General features: G+C 39.9%; 6 non-coding genes across 6 annotated transcripts; all 6 read right to left on the reverse strand.

The window, feature by feature from the left end:
- Nucleotides 1-577: 577 nt before the first annotated feature.
- LOC125802309 (5S ribosomal RNA) lies at nucleotides 578-696 on the reverse strand. The gene has a single exon (XR_007439345.1). It is a non-coding gene; the product is annotated as a 5S ribosomal RNA (ribosomal RNA).
- Nucleotides 697-1,494: 798 nt separating this feature from the next.
- LOC125802310 (5S ribosomal RNA) lies at nucleotides 1,495-1,613 on the reverse strand. Its single transcript, XR_007439346.1, has one exon. It is a non-coding gene; the product is annotated as a 5S ribosomal RNA (ribosomal RNA).
- Nucleotides 1,614-2,406: 793 nt separating this feature from the next.
- Nucleotides 2,407-2,525, reverse strand: LOC125802311 (5S ribosomal RNA). The gene has a single exon (XR_007439347.1). It is a non-coding gene; the product is annotated as a 5S ribosomal RNA (ribosomal RNA).
- Nucleotides 2,526-3,322: 797 nt separating this feature from the next.
- On the reverse strand, nucleotides 3,323-3,441 carry LOC125802315 (5S ribosomal RNA). The gene has a single exon (XR_007439351.1). It is a non-coding gene; the product is annotated as a 5S ribosomal RNA (ribosomal RNA).
- An 800-nt stretch (nucleotides 3,442-4,241) lies between these two features.
- On the reverse strand, nucleotides 4,242-4,360 carry LOC125802314 (5S ribosomal RNA). Its single transcript, XR_007439350.1, has one exon. It is a non-coding gene; the product is annotated as a 5S ribosomal RNA (ribosomal RNA).
- A 4,626-nt stretch (nucleotides 4,361-8,986) lies between these two features.
- LOC125802312 (5S ribosomal RNA) lies at nucleotides 8,987-9,105 on the reverse strand. Its single transcript, XR_007439348.1, has one exon. It is a non-coding gene; the product is annotated as a 5S ribosomal RNA (ribosomal RNA).
- Nucleotides 9,106-11,071: the final 1,966 nt, after the last annotated feature.

Consider the following 11,071-nt stretch of genomic DNA (forward strand, 5'->3'; position numbering starts at 1 on the left):
GTTCAATTTTCATGCTCTACGTTTCTTACTCAATGGAATGGAAGCTTCAGATTAGGCCCAATAAAAAAAAGCCCAATTTAAAAAAAATCATATTTACAAAGAATATTCTGAGAAATAAATAAATAAAATCATACACACACATTAAAGTATACTTGGCATACATTTACAGAAAGGCCCTGTGTCCTACAGAAGGTGCCTTTTTAATTTTTTTCACCCCTGCCATCCAAACAGCCTGAGTCCGCAGCACACTGTATCCAGGTAAGTAAGACCTTCAGGATCATGTGAACATTCTAGACTCAGGTGTGTTAAATCTGAAATCTTTAGCGTGGTAGAGCCCCAGGAACAGGAGTCAGTCGACCTGTACCTATGTTAAGAAAATAAAATATAATGCATTTTTCTTTATTTATTAGCATGAAGAAAGAATATCCTCCTTCAGAAAAATGAAAGAACTTTTAAGTGAGTATTTAATCTGTATATGGTTTTAAGTGTTTTATATGAAGAGTAAACACAGTGTAGCCTTGTAAAAATTTGTGACATCATGGATTGAACGGAGTAAAAAATAAAGGAAAGATGGAAAAGCTTACAGCACCTGGTATTCCCAGGCGGTCTCCCATCCAAGTACTAACCAGGCCCGACCCTGCTTAGCTTCCGAGATCAGACGAGATCGGGCGTTCTCAGGGTGGTATGGCCGTAAGCGAAAGATCAACTCCCAACAAGCCTATTTATAAGTCACTCACAGACCTGAGTCTTTTCACTGTCATTTACTGCTCTTCACAAAAGTAAAGCAGCTCTACGGACTAATACAAACATCTTGCCTCAAAATAAAAGCTCCTTTTAACTTTCCCTACAAAAAGTAACCACAGAAAAAAAGGCAAAAACTCCCTATATGTCTTAACTTTTATCTCTTCATCTTTTTTGTTCAATTTTCATGCTCTACGTTTCTTACTCAATGGAATGGAAGCTTCAGATTAGGCCCAATAAAAAAAAGCCCAATTAAAAAAAATCATATTTACAAAGAATATTCTGAGAAATAAATAAATAAAATCATACACACACATTAAAGTATACTTGGCATACATTTACAGAAAGGCCCTGTGTCCTACAGAAGGTGCCTTTTTAATTTTTTTCACCCCTGCCATCCAAACAGCCTGAGTCCGCAGCACACTGTATCCAGGTAATTAAGACCTTCAGGATCACGTGAACATTCTAGACTCAGGTGAGTTAAATCTGAAATCTTTAGCGTGGTAGAGCCCCAGGAACAGGAGTCAGTCGCCCTGTACCTATGTTAAGAAAATAAAAAATAATGCATTTTTTCTTTATTTATTAGCATGAAGAAAGAATATTCTCCTTCAGAAAAATGAAAGAACTTTTAAGTGAGTATTTAATCTGTATATGGTTTTAAGTGTTTTATATGAAGAGTAAACACAGTGTAGCCTTGTAAAAATTTGTGACATCATGGATTGAACGGAGTAAAAAATAAAGGAAAGATGGAAAAGCTTACAGCACCTGGTATTCCCAGGCGGTCTCCCATCCAAGTACTAACCAGGCCCGACCCTGCTTAGCTTCCGAGATCAGACGAGATCGGGCGTTCTCAGGGTGGTATGGCCGTAAGCGAAAGATCAACTCCCAACAAGCCTATTTATAAGTCACTCACAGACCTGAGTCTTTTCACTGTCATTTACTGCTCTTGACAAAAGTAAAGCAGCTCTACGGACTAATACAAACATCTTGCCTCAAAATAAAAGCTCCTTTTAACTTTCCCTAAGTAACCACAGAAAAAAAGGCAAAAACTCCCTATATGTCTTAACTTTTATCTCTTCATTTTTTTTGTTCAATTTTCATGCTCTACGTTTCTTACTCAATGGAATGGAAGCTTCAGATTAGGCCCAATAAAAAAAAGCCCAATTTAAAAAAAATCATATTTACAAAGAATATTCTGAGAAATAAATAAATAAAATCATACACACACATTAAAGTATACTTGGCATACATTTACAGAAAGGCCCTGTGTCCTACAGAAGGTGCCTTTTTAATTTTTTTCACCCCTGCCATCCAAACAGCCTGAGTCCGCAGCACACTGTATCCAGGTAAGTAAGACCTTCAGGATCATGTGAACATTCTAGACTCAGGTGTGTTAAATCTGAAATCTTTAGCGTGGTAGAGCCCCAGGAACAGGAGTCAGTCGACCTGTACCTATGTTAAGAAAATAAAATATAATGCATTTTTCTTTATTTATTAGCATGAAGAAAGAATATCCTCCTTCAGAAAAATGAAAGAACTTTTAAGTGAGTATTTAATCTGTATATGGTTTTAAGTGTTTTATATGAAGAGTAAACACAGTGTAGCCTTGTAAAAATTTGTGACATCATGGATTGAACGGAGTAAAAAATAAAGGAAAGATGGAAAAGCTTACAGCACCTGGTATTCCCAGGCGGTCTCCCATCCAAGTACTAACCAGGCCCGACCCTGCTTAGCTTCCGAGATCAGACGAGATCGGGCGTTCTCAGGGTGGTATGGCCGTAAGCGAAAGATCAACTCCCAACAAGCCTATTTATAAGTCACTCACAGACCTGAGTCTTTTCACTGTCATTTACTGCTCTTCACAAAAGTAAAGCAGCTCTACGGACTAATACAAACATCTTGCCTCAAAATAAAAGCTCCTTTTAACTTTCCCTACAAAAAGTAACCACAGAAAAAAAGGCAAAAACTCCCTATATGTCTTAACTTTTATCTCTTCATCTTTTTTGTTCAATTTTCATGCTCTACGTTTCTTACTCAATGGAATGGAAGCTTCAGATTAGGCCCAATAAAAAAAAGCCCAATTAAAAAAAATCATATTTACAAAGAATATTCTGAGAAATAAATAAATAAAATCATACACACACATTAAAGTATACTTGGCATACATTTACAGAAAGGCCCTGTGTCCTACAGAAGGTGCCTTTTTAATTTTTTCACCCCTGCCATCCAAACAGCCTGAGTCCGCAGCACACTGTATCCAGGTAATTAAGACCTTCAGGATCACGTGAACATTCTAGACTCAGGTGAGTTAAATCTGAAATCTTTAGCGTGGTAGAGCCCCAGGAACAGGAGTCAGTCGCCCTGTACCTATGTTAAGAAAATAAAAAATAATGCATTTTTTCTTTATTTATTAGCATGAAGAAAGAATATTCTCCTTCAGAAAAATGAAAGAACTTTTAAGTGAGTATTTAATCTGTATATGGTTTTAAGTGTTTTATATGAAGAGTAAACACAGTGTAGCCTTGTAAAAATTTGTGACATCATGGATTGAACGGAGTAAAAAATAAAGGAAAGATGGAAAAGCTTACAGCACCTGGTATTCCCAGGCGGTCTCCCATCCAAGTACTAACCAGGCCTGACCCTGCTTAGCTTCCGAGATCAGACGAGATCGGGCGTTCTCAGGGTGGTATGGCCGTAAGCGAAAGATCAACTCCCAACAAGCCTATTTATAAGTCACTCACAGACCTGAGTCTTTTCACTGTCATTTACTGCTCTTGACAAAAGTAAAACAGCTCTATGGACTAATACAAAGATCTTGCCTCAAAATGAAAGCTCTATTTAACTTTCCCTACAAAAAGTAACCACAGAAAAAAAAGACAAAAACTCCCTATATGTCTTAACTTTTATCTCTTCATTTTTTTTGTTCAATTTTCATGCTCTACGTTTCTTACTCAATGGAATGGAAGCTTCAGATTAGGCCCAATAAAAAAAAAGCCCAATTAAAAAAAATCATATTTACAAAGAATATTCTGAGAAATAAATAAATAAAATCATACACACACATTAAAGTATACTTGGCATACATTTACAGAAAGGCCCTGTGTCCTACAGAAGGTGCCTTTTTAATTTTTTTCACCCCTGCCATCCAAACAGCCTGAGTCCGCAGCACACTGTATCCAGGTAAGTAAGACCTTCAGGATCACGTGAACATTCTAGACTCAGGTGTGTTAAATCTGAAATCTTTAGCGTGGTAGAGCCCCAGGAACAGGAGTCAGTCGACCTGTACCTATGTTAAGAAAATAAAATATAATGCATTTTTTCTTTATTTATTAGCATGAAGAAAGAATATTCTCCTTCAGAAAAATGAAAGAACTTTTAAGTGAGTATTTAATCTGTATATGGTTTTAAGTGTTTTATATGAAGAGTAAACACAGTGTAGCCTTGTAAAAATTTGTGACATCATGGATTGAACGGAGTAAAAAATAAAGGAAAGATGGAAAAGCTTACAGCACCTGGTATTCCCAGGCGGTCTCCCATCCAAGTACTAACCAGGCCCGACCCTGCTTAGCTACCGAGATCAGACGAGATCGGGCGTTCTCAGGGTGGTATGGCCGTAAGCGAAAGATCAACTCCCAACAAGCCTATTTATAAGTCACTCACAGACCTGAGTCTTTTAATAATAAATCAGTTTTATATAGCGCTTTTCTTGGTACTCAAAGCCGCTTTACAGAAAAATTCACATACATACGTATACAATATGCACATGTGTCAATGTTCATATGCAAACTTGAAAAGGTGGGTTTTGAGATGACGTTTGAAGGAGTGCAGGGACTCAGAGTTTCGAATGGTAAGGGGGAGGGAGTTCCATAGGGTGGGGGCAGCGACGGCAAAAGCCCTGTCCCCACGGGTCCGGTATTTGGTGGAGGTAGTTTGGGTGAGGAGGTTAGCATCAGCAGAGCGGAGTTGACGGGCGGGGGAGTGGCGGTGAAGGAGGTCAGACAGGTATGGGGGGGCGAGGTTGTTAAGGGCTTTGTAGATGATAAGGAGGATCTTGAAATGTATGCGTTGTTTTATGGGAAGCCAATGGAGTTGACGGAGGACAGGGGTAATGTGCTGTCTAATGGGGGAGCGGGTGAGCAATCGAGCAGCAGAGTTCTGGACATATTGGAGTTTTTGAAGAGCAGTAGAGGGGAGACCATACAGGATGCTATTGCAGTAGTCCAGTCTGGAGGTGATAAAGGCATGAATTAATGTCTCTGCAGCAGGAGTGGGAAGAGTGGGTCGCAGGCGTGCAATATTACGTAAGTGAAAGAACGATGTTTTAACTATGTGGTTGATGTGTGATTTGAAGGAAAGTGTAGGGTCCAAATAGATTCCAAGGTTTCTGACAAGTGGGGAAGGAGTGACAGAGTGACCGTCAATACAGAGAGTGAAATTTTGACAGGTGGAGAGGCTGGATTTTGGACCAAAGATAATAATCTCCGTTTTATTACTGTTTAGTTTGAGAAAATTATGGTTCATCCAGTCTTTGATATCCATGAGGCAGCAAGTGAGGGTGGAGAGGATGGCAGGGGAGATGGTTTTAGTGGTGATGTAAAGCTGGATATCATCAGCGTAACAGTGGAATTTTAGCCCATGGCGGCGGATGATATGTCCAAGAGGAAGCATGTACAGAATGAAGAGGATGGGGCCCAGAACTGAACCTTGAGGAACACCGTGTAGAACAGGGGTAGTGTGGGATTTGTGTTGATTAATGGTGATGTAATGGAATCTGTCAGACAGATAGGATTTGAACCAGGAGAGGGCGATGTTGGTGATGCCAATGGATTCTAGACGGTTTAGAAGAATGGAGTGATTTACCGTATCGAAGGCAGCACTGAGGTCAAGGAGAAGGAGGATGGTGAGAGAACCAGAATCAGAGGAAAGCAGGAGATCATTCGTAACTTTGAGTAGGGCCGTTTCAGTGCTGTGGTGGGTGCGAAAACCAGATTGGAAAGTTTCATACAGGTTATTTGAGAGAAGGTGGATCTTAAGTTGATTTGCAACGGCTCTTTCCAGTAGTTTTGACAGAAAAGTGAGGTTTGAGATAGGTCGGTAGTTGTTCGGATCCTCGGGGTCAAGACCAGGTTTTTTGAGGAGAGGAGTGATGGCTGCAAGTTTGAGAGGTAACGGGACTATCCCAGAGGTGAGGGAGGAGTTTATAATGTCAATTATGAGTGGAGCAAGGGGGGTGAGGCAGTCTTTGATAAGCTGAGATGGCATGGGGTCCAGGGGAGAAGTAGAGGATTTCATAGTGGAAAGTATTTTGGAAAGGTCGACAGAGGTTATGGGTGAAAAAGTTGATAGCCGAGTGTCAGATGGAGAAGAAAAAAGCGTGGGCTCATGGTGTGGGGTAGTGGAGGTGGAGGATGCAAGCAGATGGTGGATGGTTTCTACTTTTGAATTGAAAAATGTCAAAAGCGTATCACATTTCTCTGGGGTGATTGATGATGAAGTGTTGTCATGGGGTTTAAAGAGCTTGTTTATGGTAGAGAACAGGGAGCGTGGATTTGAGGAACCAGCGTGAATAATGTTAGAGTAGTGAGTTGAACGGGCTTTGTTTAGGACTAATTTGTAATGTTGCATGTGATCTTTGTAAGCGAGAGTATGGACAGTGAGACCAGTTTTCTTACATAATCGTTCTAGCTGTCGGAGTTGTTTCTTGAGTTTATGAAGTTCTGGGGTGAACCATGGGGCTGAGTGGGTAAAAGTGACTGTTTTGGTTTTCCAAGGAGGTAGTGTGTTGAGGGAGGTAGACAGAATGTTGTTGTAAGTGTTGACAAGGTCCATGAGGGTTGGATTTTCAGGAAGGGTGGAGCAGGAGAGAGAGTTTGATATACAGGTAGAAAGAGCGAGTGGGCAGATGGACTTGAAGTTACGAAAATTGATTGTGCGATTTTGTTTTGGTTCGGGGGTGGGAATGTCAATGTCAAATATAATGGCTAGGTGGTCGGATATGGTAAGGTCAGAACTGGAAATGTTATGGATATGGACGCCAGTAGAGCAGACCAGGTCTAAGATGTGTCCGCGAGTATGGGTTGGGAAATTTATGTGTTGAGTGAAACTGGAGCAATTTAGGAAGTCCATGAAGTCCATAGCATGTTTACAGTCCGGGGAGTCAATGTGCAGGTTAAAATCACCAAGAAGCAGAATAGATGATGAAATTGAAAAAAGTGCGGTGATGAACTCAGAGAGGTCTGATATGAAAGATGGGTTAGGTTTGGGGGGGGGCGGTAAATAATAGCACAAATGAGAGGTTTAGGTCCAGGAAGTTTAAAAGCCAGATGTTCGAATGATGGGGCTAAGGGGAGGGACAGCGCACGGGGTTTAAGGTTTTGATTAAAAATAGCAGCAATGCCACCCCCCCTGCCCTCAGTACGTGGGTTGTCAAGATAAGAGTATCCTGTAGGGGTGGTTTGATTTAGTGAGAAATAGTCCTGTGGTTTTTGCCAGGTTTCATTTAGGCAGAACAGGTCAAGTTTGTTGTCAATAATGAATTCATTTAAAATAAGACTTTTATTGTTAAGAGATCGTGTGTTGAAGAGGGCGATTTTCAGGAGCTTTTGTTTTGAAGCAGTTGAGGAGGAAGTTGGGATAGTCCGGAGATTGAAAAGGTTCGCAGAGGAGGAGTTCTGATGACGTGTGTTGTTTTGATGACGTAGGGAGGAAGTGCGGAAGCCAGTGTGTAAGCTGCGATCGGTCCATAGTGCTGGAATGGAGTTCTCAGTGCTTGGAGTGTAGATTAATTTTCGGCGAGATCCACGATGCATGTAGGGAAGTCGGCGTAAAAGTGCAGAGTTCCGCAGATTTTCTAGCAGTTCAGCAGGAGGAGACAGCGTGGGAATGAGCCGGAGAAGTTCGGTTGGTGTGTAACGGAAAACCATGGCCGATACTGAGAAATGGCAGATCCTGAAGATGGGTGGTGGTGTTGGATGTAGGTGAAGGTCTAACTGTTGAAGAAAGGAGAGCAGCAACAGCAGCGCGGAGGACAAGGGGAAAAACCGGTGAGGCTCCATGTGGAGGAGGTGGATGATGAGGAGCGAGGTAGCGGCTAGCCGGCGTGGTTGTCTAGCCAAGCCATGTGGAGAAGGTGGATGATGAGGAGCGAGGTAGCGGCTAGCCGGCGTGGTTGTCTAGCCAAGCCAGCTCAAAAACGAGGGTAGCGGTCCAGCCAACGAGGGCCAACCGCACCGGGGTTAGATGGATGTCCACCCGGATCTCCACCCTCGGCGAGCGGCGATGAAAGGATGAAGATGAAATCCAGCCAGCATGCACAGATCACAGAGGAGATTCCTGGAACTTTAGCCTAGACTCAGATGGAAGTTTTACGGCAGGTAGTCCAGGTAGGTGGTAGGTTTGTTGGCGGAAAGGAGGTACAGGTTGGAGGTTGGAGGTTAGAGCAGCGAGAAGCGGCAGCCAAAATGTGCCAGCGTCCTCACGCTGCTCTGTCTGCCTGACAGAGGACACTGTCATTTACTGCTCTTGACAAAAGTAAAACAGCTCTATGGACTATTACAAAGATCTTGCCACAAAATGAAAGCTCTATTTAACTTTCCCTACAAAAAGTAACCACAGAAAAAAAAAGGCAAAAACTCCCTATATGTCTTAACTTTTATCTCTTCATTTTTTTTGTTCAATTTTCATGCTCTACGTTTCTTACTCAATGGAATGGAAGCTTCAGATTAGGCCCAATAAAAAAAGCCCAATTAAAAAAATCATATTTACAAAGAATATTCTGAGAAATAAATAAATAAAATCATACACACACATTAAAGTATACTTGGCATACATTTACAGAAATGCCCTGTGTCCTACAGAAGGTGCCTTTTTAATTTTTTTCACCCCTGCCATCGAAACAGCCTGAGTCCGCAGCACACTGTATCCAGGTAAGTAAGACCTTCAGGATCACGTGAACATTCTAGACTCAGGTGTGTTAAATCTGAAATCTTTAGCGTGGTAGAGCCCCAGGAACAGGAGTCAGTCGACCTGTACCTATGTTAAGAAAATAAAATATAATGCATTTTTTCTTTATTTATTAGCATGAAGAAAGAATATTCTCCTTCAGAAAAATGAAAGAACTTTTAAGTGAGTATTTAATCTGTATATGGTTTTAAGTGTTTTATATGAAGAGTAAACACAGTGTAGCCTTGTAAAAATTTGTGACATCATGGATTGAACGGAGTAAAAAATAAAGGAAAGATGGAAAAGCTTACAGCACCTGGTATTCCCAGGCGGTCTCCCATCCAAGTACTAACCAGGCCCGACCCTGCTTAGCTTCCGAGATCAGACGAGATCGGGCGTTCTCAGGGTGGTATGGCCGTAAGCGATAGATCAACTCCCAACAAGCCTATTTATAAGTCACTCACAGACCTGAGTCTTTTCACTGTCATTTACTGCTCTTGACAAAAGTAAAGCAGCTCTACGGACTAATACAAAGATCTTGCCTCAAAATGAAAGCTCTATTTAACTTTCACTACAAAAAGTAACCAAAGAAAAAAAGACAAAAACTCCCTATATGTCTTAATTTTTATCTCTTCATTTTTTTTAATTCAATTTTCATGCTCTACGTTTCTGACTCAATGGAATGGAAGCTTCAGATTAGGCCCAATACAAAAAAGGCCAATACAAACAAAAACTCATATTTACAAAGAATATTCTGAGAAATAAATAAATAAAATCATACACACACACACATTAAAGTACACTTAGCATACAGTTAAAGAAAGGCCCCTTGTCCTACAGAAGGTGCCCTTTGAATTTTTTTCAGTCCTGCCCTCCAAACAGCCTGAGTCCGCAACACACTTGATCCAAGCAAGACCTTCAGGATCAAGTGAACATTCTAGACTCAGGTGTGTTAAATATGAAATCTTCAGGGTGGTAGAGCCCCACGAACAGGAGTGAGCCGCCCTATACCTATATGTTAAGAAAATAAAAAATAATGCATTTTGTTCTTTATTTATTAGCATGAAGAAAGAATATTCTCCTTCCGAAAAATGAAAGAACTTTTAAGTGACTATTTAATCTGTATATGGTTTACTGTAAGTGTTTTATATGAAGAGTAAACACAGTGTAGCCTCGTAAAAATTTGTGACATCATGGATTGAACGGAGTAAAAAATAAAGGAAAGATGGAAAAGCTTACAGGCGGTCTCCCATCCAAGTACTAACCAGGGCCGACCCTGCTTAGCTTCCGAGATCAGACGAGATCGGGCGTTCTCAGGGTGGTATGGCCGTAAGCGATAGATCAACTCCCAACAAGCCTATTTATAAGTCACTCACAGACCTGAGTCTTTTCACTGTCATTTACTACTCTTGACAAAAGTAAAGCAGCTCTACGGACTAATACAAAGATCTTGCCTCAAAATTTAACTTATTATAACAATAACTATTTAACTTTCCCTACAAAAATTAATCAAAGAAACTTTTAACTCTTCTTTTTGTTTTATTTTGTTGCTCTACTTTTATGACTTAATCTAATGGAAGCTTCAGAGTAGGCCCAATACAAAAAAAGCTCAATACAATTATTTAACTAACTAATATTCTATAAATTAAGTAACTAATATTCACAAAGGATACTCTGAGAAATAAATAGATAAAATCATACACATATTAAAGTATACTTACCATACAGTTAAAGAAGTAGACAGTAATAATATTTAGTCGCACTCGTTAGTTCCTATCTCCCCTATTATATTAGAAAATTACTGCAGACCGCTAGAGGGAGCCCTTAATGAGTCCAAAACAAAATGAGTGGGGGAACAGGAGGTACTCGGCTAAAATAGGATTCAAATAGAATTAAAATAGATTAAAATAGAAACTAAGCACAAGGCCAGGGTTTTTCTTTAATTTTGTAAAGTATAATAAAGTGTTTTGCTAAAAAAAAAAAACTATAGTTTTTAAGACAGAATCAAATTTAACTAACTTACAATATAATAATAAATATTCTAATTACATGCAATATTATGTACAAATATGTACAGTGTTATTATACAAATATATGTATAAATACAAATTTACATACAGTAAATTGACTTTTTGACTGATTCTTCAAAAGATTACTTTTTTATATATATTTTTAATCTGGTCTCAGTCTTGGTCTCTGCAACTCCTGGTCTGCGTGATGACTCAGTGGTCTTTAACACTAGTACACTTTGTTTGTGCAAGAACAACAGGAAACAGTATTGTTTTTAAATATTTTATGAATCAGAAAAGACAGAAAAGACCCTTTCTGACACCGGCAGTCTAAAACAGCAACTTAGGTGATCTCTGAAAGTAATGGCACTGTAACCTGT

The sequence above is a fragment of the Astyanax mexicanus genome, chromosome 5 (assembly GCF_023375975.1).
Source record: "Astyanax mexicanus isolate ESR-SI-001 chromosome 5, AstMex3_surface, whole genome shotgun sequence".
Taxonomy (NCBI): Eukaryota; Metazoa; Chordata; class Actinopteri; order Characiformes; family Acestrorhamphidae; genus Astyanax; species Astyanax mexicanus.